This window comes from Marmota monax, unplaced genomic scaffold (genome assembly GCF_021218885.2).
Source record: "Marmota monax isolate L192 unplaced genomic scaffold, Marmota_monax_Labrador192_F-V1.1 WCK01_AAM20220418_F8-fsc00105, whole genome shotgun sequence".
NCBI lineage: Eukaryota > Metazoa > Chordata > Mammalia > Rodentia > Sciuridae > Marmota > Marmota monax.
In genome coordinates, this window is record NW_026692947.1 from 766,079 (window position 1) to 786,434 (window position 20,356).

Genomic DNA, 20,356 nt, shown 5'->3' on the forward strand with positions numbered 1-20,356 from the left:
GATCCCTAGGCCCAGGTTGGTGCTTGGGGCTGACCAGTAGAACGGTGTGCGGCGGGCGGTGGGGGGGGGGGTCCTAGCCTGGGGTGGAGCCCAGGATCTGGTGTAGCCAACCCTGGAATTCCTATACTAAATAGGATTAGTGCTAGAAACCTCGAGTCCACCTCTTCTGCTGCTCAGGCTACCTCTTTATTAGGGTCTGGTCACATTTCTGTCACATACAGGCCTTGGTTCTCAGAGTCCTGCAGTTTTCCAACTCAGTGTCCAGGAGTGTGCTCCCAGGACCATTCTGAGAATGCAAGACCCCCCCCCAACCACGCCTCCTGATGCTACCTACACTGCGTCCTCAACCCAGGCCTTGAGAACTTGGTGATTTGCCGTCATACTTGAGGGGCAGCTGCTCCCCAGAGGTGGAGACCAATGTTTAGAGGCTGTTGATGTCTCCTCAGGCCACAAAAGTCAGGGGCAGGCTGGGCTTGATTTCTGCCCAGCGCCAGTTCCACTACACTAGACCTCTACAGCTGTCCTAGGCAGCTAGATACAAAAGTATAGGACCCGACCAGACCTCAGACAATTAGTGCTTGCTGGGAGGGGACTGGGGGATCAGAGTGGGGGCTTTAAGCTGATTTTTTTTTCTTTTGATACATATCCCCATCCCTTTTTATTTATTTTTTCTTTTTAAGAAAGAGTGGGGGGGAGAGAGAGAATTTTTTAATATTTATTTTTTTTTAGTTCTCGGCGGACACAACATCTTTGTTTGTATGTGGTGCTGAGGATCGAACCCGGGCCGCACGCATGCCAGGAGAGCGCGCTACCGCTTGAGCCACATCCCCAGCCCCCCTTTTTATTTTTTAAGACGGGGTCTCAGGCTACGTTGCCCGAGCTGGCCTGGAACTTGAGATCCTCCTGTTTTAGTCACTGGGATTACAGTGACTTTAAGCTGAATTTGAAGGCAACCAGATGAAACCTGTCTATTAAGCACCTGCCCCATGCCAGACACCGTGCCCAGGCTTGTCTCATTGATCTGCACAATATCCCCTTTCCCTCTGCTTTGCCCATGACAGTGGGCCCCCAGAGGTTAAGTGATTTGCCCCAGGTCTGTGTGCCTCTCCAGCCCTTGGTCTTCAAGGAGGGGAGGAGCACGCAGTAGGAGAGATGAAGACGGTGCAGAGGCCCAGAGGCAGCAAGCAAATGCGAGGAAGGGCCTGGGCATGCTGCTGTGCTAGAGCACCTGGAGGCCACTGTGTGGCCAGGGGACAGTGGCAACCTTCTGCACACAGACGCACCTACATCTTTCAGTCTTCCTGGGGCAGCTATTCTTGCTGCTGCAGCTGTGGAGACACATCGGGGGTTCCTAGTGTCCATCTGGAGCCGTCAGAAGCTTCTGTCCTAGAAGGCTGCGGGACAGGACCCTGTGGGACATGCTCACACCAGGTCTTGTGTGTGGCAGGTGCTTGAAGACTTTCAGGGTAAAAATGATGGCTCTCAAGAAGAAGGGAGCTGAATTCAGAAGTGAAAGGGGGCCGAGTGATTGAAGGGCTGCAGGAGCTGCCCCTGGGCTCTCCAAGGACCAGATTGAGGCACAACCCTGCCTCAGGTCCTGGTGCTCTGTTTCCTGGGCATCTGACAATCACTTTGTCTTTATTTCAAGTTGTAGGTGGACACAATGCCTTTCTTTTATTTATTTATTTTTTGTGGTGCTGAGGAAGGAACCCAGTGCCTCACACGTGCTAGGCAAGTGCTCTACCACTGAGCCCCAGCCCCAGCCCCTGACAATCACTTTCCAATGTCGCCTGTGGCCCTCTGCACCATCTTCATCTCTCCTACTGCGTGCTCCTCCCCTCCTTGAAGACCAAGGGCTGGAGAGGCACACAGACCTGGGCAAATCACTTAACCTCTGGGGGTTTGCATGGGCAAAGCAGAAGGAAAGGGGATATTGTGCAGATCAATGAGACAAGCCTGGGCACGGTGTCTGGCATGGGGCAGGTGCTTAATAGACACGTTTCATCTGGTTGCCTCCAAAATCAGCTTAAAGTCAGGGGCAGCAGTGAACACCTATAAACCCAGTGACTAAGAGAGGAGGATCCCAAGCTACTAGACTCTTACAATCAGGAGCCTGCCCATCGGTTGGAGTCCCTGGCTATAAGCACCTTCTGGTGAGCCATTGTCCCTTCTGGGTTCATTTTGCCATCTGTTCCTAGGATGGGTCAGGAAAGCCTGGTCCCTCCCACTGGCCTTCCCTTTCACAATGCCCCCCAAGTGGCAGGACCAGCCCTGTACTGGGCAGTAGTGTGAGACCTTTTCCTTTCCTTCTTCCTTGAAGCAGCATGGCCCTTTTGACCCATCTTCCCACCTCCACCTTCCCTAGGTCCTTCACTTCCAGGTGTGACTCCGTGGCATGCCCCTAAACCCTGTCTCCAGAGCCAGTCGTCAGCACCATAAATTGGTCACAGATTCAGTGCCTGAACCTGAGGACACAGGTGCAGGACACTCCAAGTTTGCCTTCCAGAATCTCAGTCTTGCTAGTAATAATGGCCTTGCTTGCAACAAATTTTGTCAAGCACTCTCCTCCGGGCAGAGTGCCAAGCGCTGAGGATGAATGGTGAACAAGTTGCCAAGACCCTGCTCCATGGAGCCTACGTTCAAGTGGGGAAGGAAGACATTCCCCAAATCAACACAAGGCATGCCAAGGGATTGGAAGTTCAAGAAGATCAAGCAGGATCAGGGGATGTCAGGGTGCAGTGTGGACGGCTGATGTACTAGCATGGCCTGGGGCCCCTCTGGTAGAATCTGGGGGTGTTATGACTTGTAAGGGAGGGAGCCAGGAGGACACTCAGGAATATTCTAGCGCAGAGAAGGTGAGAGAAGCACCTGCTGGCTATAAGCTATGAGCAAGAGAAGGTGAGACTGGAAAGACGTTTCGGAGCGGCAAGAGGGTTGGACCAATTTATGTCTCTGACTTATTGAGTCAGGTGTGGTGGCACACACCTGTAATCCCAGTGACTCAGGAGGCTGAGGCAGGAGGATCCCAAGTTCAAAGCCAGCCTCAGCAACTTAGGCCCTAAGCAACTTATAAAGACCCTGTTGCAAACTTAAAAAAAAAAGGGGGGAGGGGCTGCTGAGGATGTGGCTCAGGGATTAAGCACCCCTGGATTCAATCCCTAGTACCAAAAAAAAAAAAAACCCCAAGATTTAGAGATAGCTGGCTTCAGCAGCTGCGCTGGATTCAATCAGTTTTTAACAGTGGGACCAGACGTCAGCCATCAATAGTTTTTAATAGATTCCCACAATGCCCCCCCCCCACTCCACATCTGGGGCTAGGGCTCTAGCTCAGTGTTTGAGTGCTTACTTAGATGCACAATGTCCTGGGTTTGATCCCCAGTACCACACACCAAAAGGTCCCCAGATGACCCTGATGTGCAGCCACTTACATGACAACCACTTATGCAGAGTCCTGTAGGCCATGGTAAGGGCTCTGGATCTCAATCTAAGATGGAAACTCCGGACCTGCTTTTAAAAGCTCAGGAGATGTGGGCCCCCATTTGGATGGTGCTGTGTGGGCAAGGGAGGACCCCCTCTGGGCTATTAGCTGAAGTGTATCTGGCATAGTGGGAGGGAAACAGTGTGTCACTATGAGGTGGAATCTGCCATCCCATTTCCCAGGGGAGGTAGCCAGGGCTCTGGGGTTAGGTGACTCTCCTGGCCACACAGTAAGGTGGAGGTTTGGTCCCAGGTCTGCCTTCCTGAGCAGTGGTGTGTTTTGCACCAATCCCGCTGCCTGGGGTAGGGTCGGGGCTGGCACTGATGCTCCACCTCTTTAGTTGTTTGGAGGACACACATCTGGATCCCCAGGGACTGGGAACAGCACCTTTGCCTTCTGGTTGCCTACAAGCATGCCTGGTAGGTAGCCAGTAGGTTCTAGGAGTTAGACAAAAGTCACTGTCCCCCCATCCCACAAGTGCCTCCTACCATTAATCACCCAGTCCCTCCTCTGGATCCTGTAGGCCTCTTACCAGCCACCAACTAAAGAGGCAGAATTGGGCAGTGGGGACCCCTGGTCCTGCTCTAACCACTCTGGCACTCTGGCTAGTGTCAGTTATGATGGGCAGTGTCCAGCTCCAGACAAGAAAGCAAGAATCTCTGTAGTGGATGGAGAAGGGAAGTTGGGCTGGGGATGTGGCTCAAGCGGTAACATGCTCGCCTGGCATGTGCGGGGCACTGGGTTCGATCCTCAGCACCACATAAAATAAAATAAAGATGTTGTGTCCACCGAAAGCTAAAATAAATAAATAAATAAATATTTAAAAAAAAAAAAAAAAAAAAAAAAGAAGGGAAGTTAATGTGTAATGATATTAAATTGATCCTTCTGTGTGCCAACTTGTCACCTTGTTGTTGGTGACAAGTTGGATGGATGGGGCCTGGAGCAGCACTGATGGAATCACAGATGCTACTTGGCCAATTCCATCTTCACCCAAGGTTTTCGCCTCTCCTTTCCTTCCTCCTCCTCCTCCTCCTCCTCCTCCTCCTCCTCCTCCTCCTTCTTTCTCTCCTCTCTCTCTCTCTCTCTCTCTCTCTCTCTCTCTCTCCCCCCCCTCTCTCCCCCTCCTCTTCCTTCCTTCCTCCCTCCCTCCTCTTCCTCCTCCTGTGGGGCACTAGGTTCTACAATGAGTGGTCTCGAGATCAACAACCTGACCCAGCCAGGCTTGCGGGCGCCTGTAGTCCCAGTTCCTTGGGAGACCAATTCAAGGGGAGAACCCCACCCCCCACATCTCTTGCATGAGTAAATAAAAAAAAATAACAACCTGGCCTCTTCCCTGGGGAAAACTTTTTATAGGTCCTCTCTGTGCACCCTTGCCTCAAATCCCTGAACAAGTACCTCTTTGTGTGTGTGGTGCTGGGGATGGAACCCAGGGCCTTGTGCATGCGAGGCAAGCACTCTACCAACTGAGCTCTATCCCCAGCCCCTGAGCAGGTCTCGATGTCACTCTTTCTCCTGCACTCTGGTCCGCTTCCTGGTGGTGTCACCGTGACCTCACTGTGACCTCATGGTTTTTATCACAAATCATCACCTGCTTTCCTGACACTGTCATCATTTGCCTCGGCTCCTTTCTGGGCTAGAAGCTTCTCCCCCCAGTTTCTCATCTTCCTGTCTCCTGAGCTTCTCCCTCTTTATTTCCTCAGTCTCCATCAGATGGTTCCAGACTACCTGCCAGGCTCTGTCTTCAGGACACGGGATGTAAATTTGACCCTGACTTGGCCCTGTCTACTCCTAGGAGCTCAGAGTCTCAATCAGTGTGGCTTAGGATGTGGTCTTTCCTCCTTTTGGTGAGCTCTCGGATCTTTGGGAAATAGGGAGTTGTCCATTAGTCATTCTTCTAAAATCTACCCAGCTGGGGTAGAGCAGTTGCCTAGCATGCACCAAGTCCCTGGGCTCCATCCCCAGCACTGCAAACACCAAAAACAAATAAACAAACAAAACTACAAGTACACAAATTAAAATCTACAAAGCTTTTTTATTTTTCCAGATACTTTTGAAACTATCTATGTTTTCCCTGAGAAGGAATTGGCTGGGCCCTGGATTCCTGGGGGAAAGTTTTGCACATTCAGGGGCACAATACCAGATTCCAAAATCATACAGACCATGATTCAAATCTCACTTCTCTTGCTTGCTGAGTCACATGGGCATGTTACTTACCCTCTCTGTGCTTCAGTTTCTTTCTTTGTAACACCTTTCTCACTAGGTTGTGCAGATTCAAAGGAGAATGTTCACAAGGGGCCTGGCACACAGAAGGATCAATTTAATATCATTACACACTAACTTCCCTTCTCCATCCACTACAGAAATTCTTGCTTCCCCCCTCCCTGGGGATCCCAGTCCTGGAATTAAAATTGAAGATCCTGAAAGTTTTTCATTCTTCATTCATAAGATCTCAATCAGCAAGAATGTATTCTATACATTCTACTTAAAAGAATTTGCGAGAGTTTTTTAAAAAGATGACCTCAGCTCAGGGTTTTGTCTTCACAGCACTTTAAATGTGTCTAGAAAAGTAAACGCAGAAGGAGGATTTGTGATAAAAACCATGAGGTCACAGGTGTTGCTCAGTGTGGATCAGCTGCCTCCTAAGGTAGTGAGGCCTCCATCCCCAGGAGCATTCAAGCAGAGGCAGGGAGATCACTTATGGGAATTTTAGGGGCACCCCCTGCTCCTGGAAATCATACCAATTTTCTGAGGAAGGGATCGTCAGATCTGCTCCTGTCTGATCCTGTTCCTTGAATCTGTCCTCTTTGCCATGTAAGGGCAGCAAGCTGTACCTGGCAAACAAGACACATCTCTTGGAGAAGCCGAGAGGAATATGGCAAACCTTGGTTCTGGGCACGTAAGCACCCTGGATCCAGGAGGCTGGGGTCATCCCCTCAGCCCCGATGCTGGCTTTGAGCCAGATTGAATCCTAACCCTGGAGTTGATAAGGGTCGGAAGGCCACCCAGGCAAGAGGGCATGGGGCCAGGGGTTAGGGCCTGGTACTGCTTCCTGCCTCAGATAGAGGCCTTGAGCCTTATCCTCAGCCACATGTGGCTCTGCTCCTTGGGCCACATGTCCCACTGAATAAAGGGCTCAGGTATAAGAGAGGAGGCAAGGGTGGGATTTACAAGCAACAGGCAAAGCAGTGTGGAGGTCAGGAGTGGAGCCCAGGACCAGGCTGTCTCGCCTGCATTTGGACACCACTGTGTTCTGAGTGTGTGACCATAGATAGCCACCTAATGTGCTTCTCCCCGGGTGGTCTCCCATCTAAGTAGTAACCAGGTCTGACCCTGCTTAGCTTCCAAGATCAGATGAGATCAGGCACGTTCAGGTGGTATGGCTGCAGACATCAAATGTTACACGTTTTTTTATTTTCTTATGCATTGCAGGTATACATAACATGGAGGAATGTGGCTTCTGTAGGACTCAGTTTCCCTCATCTGCAAAGCAGGGTGCTCATAGGTTGGGCATGGAGATCAGAGGGGTTAGCCCATGGAAAGCCCTCAGAATTTACTGGACACACAGAAAGCTCTGCATAAGTGTCAGCTGTTAGTCTCTGTCCCCAGGATAGAAACAGGCATCAGAGACTTCACCTTGAGGGTGGTGACCAGAGATCAAATGTCATTTCCTAGAAGGGCAGGGGTGACATGGGGGACAGGAGTGGATCAAACCCCTTCTGTCTGTGAAGAGCCACCTATCCTCCCAAACTGTCACCAGAGTTTGGGAATTCTGGTGTCCCTTATCCTGACAAATATATGTGGTTAGGTAGGGTGATAACAAACATCTAAATTTAATTTTTTTAATTTAATAGACATTGATTAAAAATCTTCTTGGCCCAAACCAGTCTGAAACACCAGAGATCCAGAAGTAAGTAAACGGTGTTGTCTCCTCCCGGAACTTGTTCTGGTCAGGGAGAGAAGAGCCAACTGAAGAAATAATAACAAGACTGGCTCCGAGCGGGCACCCTATCTGCATTTCACAGATGCAGAAATCGGTAATCTCAGAAGGAGCCACAATCCCAGAGGGTGTAAACGGCTCCCCAAAGAACCTGCTCCTTCTGTCTCCTTGGCCTCCCTGCCCTCCGCCCCTGCCAGCCTCCTAAACGGAACTGGACCTCCACCTTGAGGTCATGGGTGGGAAGGCAAACAGGAATAAAAGCATAAACATGAAACATCTGCTACATTAGGGACTTACTGGAACCCACCCTGCCCTGGTGGTTCCTCCCCTCCCTTCCCTGCAACAGCCAGCACCCCGCAGACCCTGCTCCCTTCAACTCAGACCACTTTACAGACTGAGTGCCCATTTACAGTCACAGGGTAACCTCAAATTATTTCCAGGTGTTTCCGTATTCTACTGTCCACCTCCCTGATCCCCAGGTGTTTCCAGGTTGCAGGGGGTTGTGGAGAGCAGCTTCAGGACATCCTGCTACTTGTCCCACTGTCGTCTCTAAGAAGCTGTGCCCACTCCTCAGCAAGGTGCCTGAGGACCCTTGGTGCCCTTCCTTGACCTCCCAGTCTTACTACTAGACCACCACCCTCTGTCTCTGGAAGCTGCCTCCCTCTTTAAGTCTTTGTGCTTTCTAGAGAATGCCTGGTCTTCCCCTTCCACCTCTCCTGATGCACCCTCTCCAGCCCAGTCATAGCCCACTGGGCCTTGGCCAAGTGGGCTCCTGTCCCTACAATGAAAGTGGCCCCGACATGTCCTCGGAATACCCTCTTTATATCCACTGTAGTGTTTGATTGTGTGGCTGTGCTGGGAGTGGAATCCACCAGCTCGCACAGGCTTGGCAAGCGCTCTGCCACTGAGCTACACCCCCAGCCCCACATTGTGTTTTATAAAAGTCACTTCCCTCTCTCCTTCTTTCAAACACGTCTCAAACTCCCCTCCCCCCTCCAGGAAGCCCCCCTTGACCAACCCCACGAATACTCCCTTAGGTGCTCAGTTCTGTTGGTACCAGTTGGTATCCCACCAAGGCTGGTGCCAAGGGCCACGGGGACTCGAGCCGACTTCTTACTGCCATTCTCCAAAAGACCACCCAAATACATAACAGTCTAAATAAAATCAGAGTTTACTTCGGAAACAATTATCACTTCTAAGTAAATCCTCCAATCCATCATCCCTGCCCCAAACCAGACTATCTAGATAGAAATTCTAGAAAGTCTGAACCTGTATGCGCAGGTGCTCAGTATCTGGTAGGTCTCTTTCTTGGGCTTAGGTGGTAAGCTGCCTGGGCTCAGGGAGACATGCCTTCTCATTCTTGGCTGTGGCCTTCTGTAGGTGTGCACCCCACAATGCTTTGTTAGAGTAATAATGCCACTCGGTAACCAAGTAATGCCTTTTATAATGATTGAGGTGCTTTCCTGCACAGTAGTCCATTTTGCTTTGAAAACATTCCAAGAGGGGCTGGGATGTGGCTCAAGCGGTAGCGCGCTCGCCTGGCATGCGTGCGGCCCGGGTTCGATCCTCAGCACCACATACAAACAAAGATGTTGTGTCCGCCAAATACTAAAAAAAATAAATATTAAAAAAATTCTCTCTCTCTCTACCTCTATCTCTCTCACTCTCTCTTAAAAAAAAAAAAAACATTCCAAGAGGGAAACAGGGCACATATAATTACCCCATTAGACGGATGTGGAAACCGAGACCCTGAGAGTTTGAACACCTTGCTCATGGTTAGCTGAGCAAACCCTCCACCAGCCACGCCTGCCGGCCTCGCCCTGTGACCCTCAGTCACTCACTCAGAACTGCTTTGTTTGCCAGCTTAGGTTTAATCCTTCTACTGTCGGGCTGTAAGCGGTGGCCCCAGGGCCGGCAGCGGAGCCAGAATAAACAGAATGGATTTCTAATCTGCCTCCCCAGGCCGGTTCAGAATGCTGCCCAGCTGGGGGGGATCTGTCTGTGCTTCCACCCCTCCCTGTCCCTGCTGTCCTCCAGCCCCTCCGCACACCCCTCCTCCTCTGGGAGCCCCATGTGTGCTGGGTGGGGTCCCAGGAGGATGTGAGCTTGTGGACAGGCGGGATGTTTTTCCTCCGGGGCATTGTTCTGCCCCTGTCCCTTGTGTGTGCAGAGAGCAGGACGTCATCAAGTCGCCTGGCAAGCTCATAGCACAACTGGGGAAAGTTTCCGGAGAGGGACGGACCCATTAGGAATAGCGGAAGCTTTTCAAAAGCTCTGGATCAGTCATACTGGGAAAGCCTAGGAGAAGAAGGTCTTGGACACTCGGCTTCCTGGAGGTCCACTTTATGGATCAGGGTCCCAGGAACGTTGGCAAGCCAATGGTTTGCCAAGAAGAACTCTCAGACTGTGCCTGCCACCCAGGGAGGGATTTGGCAATGGGAAGTGGAGGGGTCCTGGAGCCTGAGCCCAGGACTGGTGGGCAGACGCCCAGCTGTGGGCGTAGAGGGAACCAATATTGTATTTATTTACAACACTTACATCCCAACTTGGGGTAGCTCACACCTCAGGTGGAAAAGGATCTAACCACCTTTAATAGTTCTACTGAATGGAGCCCAGAGGAAAGGGAAATAGAAATTGTTTTGAAACAGCTCAGGGTTTTGCCACTGGGCATGAAAGGCTCAGTGTCCTTAATTGGCAAAGACTCTTCCCTCCCAGAAAAAGTATTTAAATATGCATCTCTTTATCACCAGGCTGGGTGTGTCTGGGTAGATTTCCTCCTTCCATGGGCTTTGTGTACCTTTCAGGGTTGACTAGTCCCACAGCAAGACCAATGAACCCATAGACAGCCTCACTGCTGATACACCAGGAAACTGAGTCTCACTGAGGTTAGGGATAGTTCCAGACCGCACAGATACTCTGTGGCAGAGCCCTAGTCTGTGCTACTCCAAATCCCACGTTCTACAGGACTTCTCAAACATTCCAGGGCATACATATGACTGGGTGCTGGCTAAGACTGCAAATTTCTGGGCTCTGTCCCTTCTCCTCTATTCTAATCCACTAAATCAGGGTGGGGACTGAAATCTGCATTTTTGCTAAATGCACAGGTGGATCTGAAGTGACTGAGTCACAGGTGAGTCCCTGTCTGTTTTAGGACCTTGGCCAGAGAGCAGCAACCTGGTGGGAAGCTTGTCAGACCCAGGCTGCTGCCGCCCTCAGGAACTGGCCCTCTCCCTGCACTTCTCCTTGCCTGGGCAGGTCAACCCAGGAGAAGCATCCCGGCCCCCCCAAAATCAAAAAGGACTGATCTGCCGTCTAGAAAAGCTACTGAGCATTTTAACATTGTAAACCCACAAGAGAGAAACCTGAACAACAAAATCAGGAATGAAGAGACACTCATTCATCCTTAGGTGTCTGTAGAAGGCTGCCGAGAGTAAGATCCCGGGCAGACACCTCCAAGATGGCATGTGAGCAGTTTTCTCAGAGCTGAGCTCACCAGGAACCTCCTCCTTTAGAATTGGCAGAGGTTTGCTAAGAATGCACAGCCTGGGCCCCAGCCCAAACTTCCAGGTCAAGATCTCTGAGGATAGACTCTGGGAATCTGCCTTGGAAGTACTCTCCCCAGGCAACCCTGTAGCAAACAAAAGTTTGGGAAAGAATAGGACTAGGATGGCATGACTCTGGGTCCTGAGGTTAAGGATCCAAAAAGGACCCTAAAGCTACAAGTTGTGTTGTGCGTACGTGCGCGTGCGGGTGGCATGGTACTGGGGATTGAACCCAGGCACTCACACATACTGGGCAAGTGCTCTACCACTGAGCTACACCCCTGGCTCCCCAAAGCTACAGTTTTTCCTGGGAATCCCTGGGGTACAGGGATGGATTGTTGAAAGGAGAGCCGCACGTGGCATGTAGAGATCTGGGTTTGAACCTAGCTTGGCCACTCTGATGCTGGGTAACTGACTTAACCTCCCTGAGTCCCAATTCCTCACATGCCTAAGGAGGAGAATCTGGCTCACCTGGAGCATCCTGCGGAGACCTGGGTAGAGTAAGCATGAACAGGCCCTGAGTGAACAGGACGCTCACTCTGTCTGATATGTTTTTTGGCAAGGCCAACAGGGGCTCCCAGAAGCTTTACACTGGTTCAGGCCCTCTGCATTCCATTTGGGGAGTCAAGGGCTGGATTGGAGGTGACATAGTTAGAGCTCAGAGTCATGACCCTGGACCCAGATGGGGTGGCACAGGGCACCCTCAGAGGCTCAAGGATGTCAGGGGTCAGGGTATAGCTTGCGGAACTCTGCAGAAAGCAGTATACCCCTGGCAGGACAGCCTCGTGGTCATGGGCATGGCTCTGAAGCCAGAGGGTTCAAAATCCTGACTGCACCATTTTCTAGCTGAGCTACCTGGGCCACTTTGCCTCTCTGTGCCTCAATTTCCTTGTGTGTAAAATAGAAATATAAACGACCCATCTCCTTGACCCAGGAAAGCACTCAGATTAAGTATTCATTGAGTATCAGCCATGATTGCTTATTAATGGAAGGATTTGGAGTGTGGGAGAGCCTTTGAATAGTCTTAACTTCACAGGTCACTTCCTGTGTGTGTGTGAAGGGAGGTGTGCCTGCCATGGCCAAGGTCAGCCCTGGTTGCCCTGATCTGGAGGCGAGGCTGAAAATGGAACCAGGAGTCCGAGTTCTCAGGCTGGGATTTCTGCTCTTGGTAAACGCTCCTGGGAATCAGAATCGGGATGAGGCAGTAGCTGTGGGTTAGGGGAGCATCTCACCGGTGCCTCTTAAGTCAGAGCTTCCATTTCCTTGGGTTCCTCGGGTTCCACTTCTGCATGAATTGAGGGCTGGGCTGGGGAGAGAGACCAGGCTGGAGCAGGTTGTGTCTCACTGGATCTTTGTACTCTGAGAACCTGGGAAGGATCGGAATTCTCCACCAGCTGTGTTCTGTGTGAGTTAGCTAAGAGGCAAGGACAGTGTCCATTCCTTCAGAGAAGCAGCCAGGCGGGAGTGGGGTCCAGCTGCAGTCACTCCCCTGCTCCTGTGTCCTCCCCTTCTGCCCAATTTCCCCCTGAATGGGGAAGGGGACAAGATGGTTGGGAAGACTTCTGGGTGGGTTGTGGAAATCTTTGGGGGCCAAAGTTCTTAGCCGGCCTCCCCGCCCCACTTTCTCCAGAGATTTCTCCTCCCTGCCCTCTCCCCAGGGAGTCACCCTTGGGGAGTCCACTTCACTCAGGCTAGACCACTGGGGGATGATCAGTGCCTACCATGGATCTGGAAGATGATGCTCTGTCTGAAGAAAGCCATTAAGAGTGTGGCTCAGTAGTAAAGCCCAAGGCCCTGGGTTCTGTCCCCAGCATCATGGGAAAAAGGACTCTTTGGCTAGACTATCAAGCAAACTCAGTATTTTAAAAGTGGGGGGAAGGTGGACAGGGCTGGGGGTGTAGCTCAGTGGTAGAGGCTTACTATGCACAAGGCCCTGGGTTCCATCCCCAACAACCCTCCCCCAAACAAAAGAATGTTGCTAGGTAGAGGCCCCAGCATGGAGGGAGCAAGGACATTAGGCAGCCACATTCGGCAGAGCACCAAGATCACAACCCAGACACTGACAGACCTAGAAAGGAGACACCAAGCGAAGACTCTCCTCCACCCACCTGCAGAGCTGGAAGAATCCCTGGGAGGACCCGGTGCCAGCCAGGGCCTGGCCTACACCTGGCGGTACAGTGACTCACATGACCAGGTCTCACACAGGGGGAATCCAGGCCAGCAGGAAGCAGTTGGTTCCTGGGTACAAGGGAGAGGTGATATTTGAACAAGACATGAAGGTTGGGTTGCATTTCTGCAGGATCAGTGAAAACCAGTGAGGGACCCCGCTCTAGGACGACAGGTCCTCCCTTGTCGGGAAGCTGGGGAAGGAGGGGAGAAGAGGATGGAGATGCAAGCATGGGCCCCCACAGGCACGTGTTAGAGACTGAGCTTTATCCTGTAGACAGCAGGAGACAGAAGCACATGTCATTCTTTTACTGACTATTAGAAGCAGTTTTCATTAAAAAAAAAAATTAGAAGAAAACCAGAAAAGGGCTGAGGATGTGGCTCAAGCGGTAGCACGCTCGCCTGGCATGCGTGCGGCCCGGGTTCGATCCTCAGCACCACATACAAACAAAGATGTTGTGTCCACCGGAAAAAAATAAAAAATAAATATTAAAAAATTCTCTCTCTTTAAAAAAAAAGGAAGAAAAACAGAAAAAAGATAAGGAAGAAAAGCTAAATAACTCCTAGGCCAATTACCCATTTAAAAAATCACTGTGCATGAGTATTTTAAGGTTTTGCTCTCAGATTCTCTTATAAAGACACATTTACCAGAGTACAAGGAGCCCAGCATGGTGGCATGTGCCCGGAATGTCACCCGATCAGGAGGCTGAGGCAGGAGGATGGCTTGAGCATGGGAGTTCAAGACCAGCCTGGGAACAGGCTTTGTTTGAGACACCCATCTTAAAAATAAACAGACGAAAAGGGACTTGGAGTACAGCTCAGTGGTAGAACACTTGCCTTGCAAGTTCAAGGCCCTATATTTGATCCCCAGCTCCACACATAGAAAAAGAGTATATGTGTTATAGATATGACACATACTGCACATACTCATGCTATATTCATATGCCTATAGGAGCTGGGAGTGCAGCTCACTGGCACAGCACTCTTTTTCTTTTTTTTTTTCAGTGCTGGTGATGGAACCCTGGCCTTGATGTGTTGCTAGGCAAGTGCTCTACCAGAGAGCTACAATCCCAGTCCCTCACGGCATATCAATATAGCAAAATGCATATTTCATATTTAAAAATGATGCTACACAGGTTGAACATCCTTAATCTAAAAATCTAAAATCTGAAATGCTCCAAAATCTGGAACTTTTAGAGCACCAATGTGACCCTCCGAAGTGGAAAATTCCACACCTGACCTGACACAACAGGTTGCAGTCAAAATGCAGGTGCACTAAAAATACTGTATAAAATTACCTTCAGGCTAGGAGTGCACTCTCAGTGGTAGAGCACGTGCTTCACATGTGCAATGCCCTGGGTCAAATCCCTAGCACCAAAACAATAAAAAAAATAACTTTTAGGCTATGTGTATAAAGTGTATATGATCTATCAATTAGACCTGGGTTCCATCCACAGGATATCTCATTACATATGTGCAGATATTTAAAAAAAAATCTGAAATCTGAAACACTTCTGGTTCCAAGCATCTTAACTAAGGCACACTTAACCTATATTAGAGTATGAGTATAATCCCAGCAACTCAGGAGGCTGAGACAGGAGAATGGAGAGTTTGAGGCCTGTGTGGGCAATGTAGTGAGACCCTGACTTGAAATGAAAAATGAAAGGGCTCCCTAGCTAAGCAATAGAGTGCCCTGGGTTCAATCACTAGTATCACCAAAAAAAAAAAAAAAAAAAGAATATATATGCATGTATTGTGAATTCAGAGCATATATAGCTTAATATACAAATTATTTTAAAATGTTAAACATTTGGTATATGTTTTTTAAAAAACTAAATTGAGATAATACAAAAGGAGAGTTTTAAATTGTATTAATTTAAATAGACAATACAATCATGTGCTCCATAATTCAAAAGATACAAGAGCATATGCAGTAAGAAGACCCCTTTCCCATCTTCTCCATCATCTAGTTCCCCTCTTTTGACTCAATAGATGCTACAACCTTCCAGGGATTTTATGCACAGACAAGCAAAGAAACATTTTATCTTCTCCCTCTTTTATGACAAGGTTACACAAGTGTCAGCCATTTATTCTGTATCATTTTGCTTTTACTTCATCTTAGATATTATTTCCTACCAATTTATAAAGAATTTTATCATTTTTATGACTCCATATTAATATTTTATATGAATGCATTCTACTTTTATTTAGTAACTCCCTGGTTATAGTTATTTGGATTGTCTACAACCTTTTGCTTCTATAAAGAGTGCTGCAATAATTAAATCTGTACATGTATCATTTTGCACATGTACAGCCCTATCCCAGGATAACTCCATAGAAGTGGAACTGTAGGTCAAAGGGTCCAAATAGTGGCTTTTTTTTTTTTTTGGTGGTGCTGGGGATTGAAACCAGGGTCTTGGGTTCACCCTACCAGTTGAGCTATATCCCCAGCCCCATACAGTTGCAATTTTGATGGATATTGTCAAATAACCCTCCATAGAGGATACTCATTGCTTTAAAATGTCCCTATTTTGACATAAATTTGAGACATAATCAGGTCTGAAGTTAGAACCTGAGAGGATGGATTAAGGGAGGGTAGAAAGGACCCAGTTAGGAGGCTCCTGCCATAGGACAGAAGAAGCTCGCCTGGTGCTACCAGTGGGACAGAACCACTGGACAAGGGCAGTTGATGGAGCTGGAGCCACGAGCTCAAGAAACACTCTGGACTTCACACATGAGCATTTGGAGGTGAGGTCACAGAGGTCTCTGACAAGGGTAACCAGGAAGCTGCATCTGACCTGCACCCAGGCGAAGACACTGATGAAACAAAAGCAGCCAAGCAGAGAAAGAAAGAGCCCCTCGGATTCTGGAAGCTTCCATTTTCTTATGATGATGAAATTCTCATTTGTTTCATTCTCCCAGGTCAGGAGGGAATAGATTTCCATTCAAAGCCAGACAGTCAGCCACGTGCATTTGTCCTCTCTCTCCCTGACCCCACTAAAATGATAATAAAGGGATGAAGAAAAGTACACCTCCCTAAGGACTCAGAGCACAGGAGGGGGCCACCCGCCGACACACAGCTCAGCAAATAAGTAGGAACTGGGCCCGGGAGAGAGAGCGGGAGTCACCAAGGAAGTAAGTAAGCGGAGGTGTGTTAGTCAGCTTGTCATTTCTGTGACCAGAAACATCTGACACAAACAACTTAAAGCAGCAAAGGTTTATTTTGGCTCACGATTTCAGAGGTTTCATGGCTGGCTGGTTCCACTGCCCTGGGCCCTGAGGTGAAGCAGAGCATCATGGTGGGAGGGCACGGTAGAGGAGAGCTGTCCGCTCATGGCAGCCCAGAGGCAGAAGGAGAGGGAGGACAGGGCTGGAACAGGTGACCCTTCAAGGGCATGCGCTCAGTGACCTGCTTCCCCAAAATCGGTCCCCCCTTCCTATAATCTGTTCAAATTATTAATCCATCAACTGGATGAATCCACTGCTGAATTGGAGCCCTCATGATCTAACCATTTCCTAAAAGCCCTCACCTCTGGACAGGCTGCATTAGGGACCAAGTCTGTAAGTATATGAGCCTTTAGGGGATTATTCCAGATCTAAACCATAATAGGACCGTGGGCCCAGACGGAGAGGGACAGTAGAAAAGGCAGAACCCCTGGGGGCTCAAGCCTCCCAGACACCCTGAGTTTCACAGTGGAGAGGAAGCAGCAGACATAAACATGACAACCGATTAAAGGAGGATTGGCCAACGTGATAAGGAACATTCAATCCCCAAGCAACACACAGGGCAGCCAGGGATCCAGCCGCCATCAGAGGGTTCAATGGCCCCAAAGAAGGGCTTCCACTTCTATTGCTTGTGGTCTCCTCCATGTGACATTGGCTCCCTGCCCAAATGAAGTCTGCCCATTGACTAGCCCGGTGTTCTCTTGAATTGAAAAGACAAAAATAATCAGATTTGAAAAAAAGCCCCTAGAATGAGGAGGCAAGTACATGGGAATGGGACGCTCTGAAAGAAAAAGAGAGAATTTAGGGAGGACAAAAGGCAGGGGGGCTTTTTAAAGGTGGACAGGAGGTGAGATAGATTGGTGGGCAAGATTAAGGAGGGAAAGGAGCTGGGGCTGTAGCTCAGTGGCAGAGTGCTTGCCTCAAATGCCCAAGGTCCTGGGTTCAATCCCCGGCACCAAAAAAATGAATAAATAAATAAATAAAATAAAGAGAGCAGCATCAACAGATGAGTGGGTTAAGAAATTGTGGCGTACCTATACAATGGAGTTCTACTCAGCCATTAAAAAAGGATGAAATGATGGCATTTCGTGGTAAATGGATGGAAATGGAAAATATCATGCTAAGTGAAATTAGCCAAACTCAGAAACTCAAAGGACACATATTTTGTCCCATATGTGGAAGCTGGAGTAAAATAAAGGAAAGGGGAAGGAAGGGTAAGATAACTTAAAGAGCCAGTCAAAGACAAATTCATAGACCAGTGAAAGGAAGTCTAATAGAGGAAGGAGAAGGGGAGGGGGTAGGGGGCACGAGAGGGAAAAGGGGGATCCTGAATGGAAATTGATCTCTGTGTGTGGATGAGTTTGTTGGGATGAACTCAACCACTATATGTAACTCTAAGCTCTAATAATAATGATTAACAAAAAGTTGCCTGGAAACTTGTTCTTCAACAACGGGGTGGAACTGGATGAGGGAGATGGAGGAACTGTCTATACTATGTTGGCAACTTTTCTGTAAATCTAAAATTATTTCAAAATAAAAAAAGTGACTTAGAAAAAGAAAAAAAAATTAAAGAACGGCAGCACAGTGGAAACCTTCATGAATGCAGAACCTGCCGCTTGTCCAGGGGACCGTGACTGGGGAGGCATCTGACCCCACAACAATCTGGGATGAGCTGCTTCTCGGTCACTATGTCTTGGAGTTCATCTGCAGTAAACTTGCTAAATAAAGCTCCACTTCTTTGAGTTGTGGATCTTCTGGTGGCCAGAGAACTTGAACTTGGTCCTGGGTAGAGCCTTGATAACAAGCTCCTGGTTCTGCAGCTTGGTCTACATAGACATGATGACTTGGCCAGCCCAGGTGCCGCCACGGGGCTTCCCACCTGCACTATCTGGAGTCTAGATGGGAACAGCATAAGATGGGAGACTTGAACATCCACTGCAAGGGGTTGTCCCCAAGGTCCCTTAGGGCAACCATACCGCAACAGGCTGCGCACACTAAAGGAGACTACTGTTTGCAACCTTGCACACAGAGACCTATGAATAAAGGCATCCGATGGACTTATTGGCTGCAGGAAGAAAATTTTATCTTTTTTTTCAAGATAGGGGTTCACTGTGCTGCCCAGGATGGTCTTGAACTCCTGAACTCCAGTGACCCTTCCTCCTCAGCACCCTGAGTAGCTGGTACTACAGGTGCATCCCATGGCACAGAGCCAGGAAACGTTTGAATAAGTGGTAACCTCAAAGAAATATGAGAAGGTATTGCAGCCTTAAAAAAGGATTGGATGCTATGAAAAGAAGCAATCAGAGAGTAAGTGTGAGCTATTGAAAATTAAAGAGGATTATGGAAATTCAAACCTCAATAGTTTCAATAGGAGGTATTGGAAGGTAAGAGAATCAGCCCAATGTCTAGGTAACAGTGTATCCAGATGCTGAAATTTTCCTTAGAGGAAAAAATGTTACCTTTAAAAATATAAGAATGACATTGGCTTCAGGATCCTTGTTAATAAAGGCTGGGATGATGCTCGACCTTCCTTCCTCCCTCCCTCCCTCCCTCCCTTCCTTCCTTCCTTCCTTTATTTCTTTCTCCCAGGAGTGTTTAACACTGAGCTACATTCTCAGTCCTTTAAAAATTTTTTGTTGTTGTTTGAGACAGGGTCTCACTAAGTTGCTGAGGCTGACCTTGAACTTGCCATCCTCCTATCTCAGCATCCTGAGTCACTGGAAACACAGGTGTGTACCACCACATCTGGCTGACAAAGGCAATATTTAACCAAGAGTTTTACATTTCTGTCCAAACTGCCATTCAGATATGAAGGTAGGACAATGACCTTGGAGGTAAGAATGGCTCAGAAGATGTACATAATAAACATTCCTTCTTGAGAAATTACTTGAAGATGTTACTGGAGTCCAGAGGCCTGACTCTGGATGTTCCAGCAAATCAGATCCAGCCACTCACTCCAAAATCCAAACAGAAAAAGTAATAGTTAAAAAGCAGAAAGGAACTTGAATCGAATCGATATGGCAGTACTGAGAAGGCACAGTGAGGTCAAGCATTTCCACCCTGTCTTGCGGGTGTTCATGTGAACTTGAGGTTTAAATGGAGGAAGGGTCAGAGCAGGGGGTGAGAGGTATTCCTAGTAGGCAGTCTTGGTCAAACTGTGCTCTGGTTGATCATTATCTCAGTTCTGGTTTTGCAAGGTGGCTCCAGAGAAGAACAGGTAATTTCCTCTTGTTGCTCTGTCAGGTCTGTGATTCTGAAAAGGGTCAGTTCAGTTCCCATGAGATGTACTCCTGTTTAGCGGGACAGCCTCATATGGGGTGGTCTGCCTGCAAGGCTCTGCTGCTCTGAGAAAACCTAGGGCAATGACTGGAGACTTCTAAGTGCCACACGAGGGGTCTAACACAGGGCAGTATAAATGTCCCTGCAAATCTTGCCTTGGTCTTAAAGGAGGACAAGATAGGTTAAGTAAATTCAGGGCTAATCAATCTTGTATGACTTGTTTTTAGATGAACACACCTTAAATGATTAACATGCTTATGTGCAGAGCTGAGCAGGAATTTGAAGACACACAAAATGAAGGCAGAGACGCCAAACTTCATCTGGCTTTCAGTTAACCCCCACCCCCCACCGGGGTATCTGCAGGCCCCAGACACAGTCTGCATTTCGCCAAGGCAGCCTCTCTAAGTTCCTGCTATCGATGTGGCATAGCAAAATGAAAGCATAAACAAAGATGAAAAAAGAGAAAAGTGAAAGGAAGAAGTCCTAAGTCAACAGCAATGTGACAGAAAAGAAGTCACAGCCCAGATGAGCGCAGAAGGGCAGAGGGCTCTGTGTGACAGGTCCCTGGGGAAAAGGAGGACCTGTACTCAGGGCCATGGTCTGAAAGTGGATCGTTCCCTCTTAAACTCTCATTAAAATTTAATACCATTATAAGATATTAAGAGGCGGAAACAGATGGACCTTCAGGAAGTAATTCATCCATTCATGCAATTAATGGATAAATGGATT

At 48.7% G+C, this 20,356-nt stretch overlaps 1 pseudogene; it reads right to left on the reverse strand.

Moving 5' to 3' along the window:
* Positions 1-18,291: 18,291 nt before the first annotated feature.
* LOC124097724 (small nucleolar RNA SNORA70) lies at positions 18,292-18,419 on the reverse strand (annotated as a pseudogene).
* Between the last annotated feature and the right edge of the window lie 1,937 nt (positions 18,420-20,356).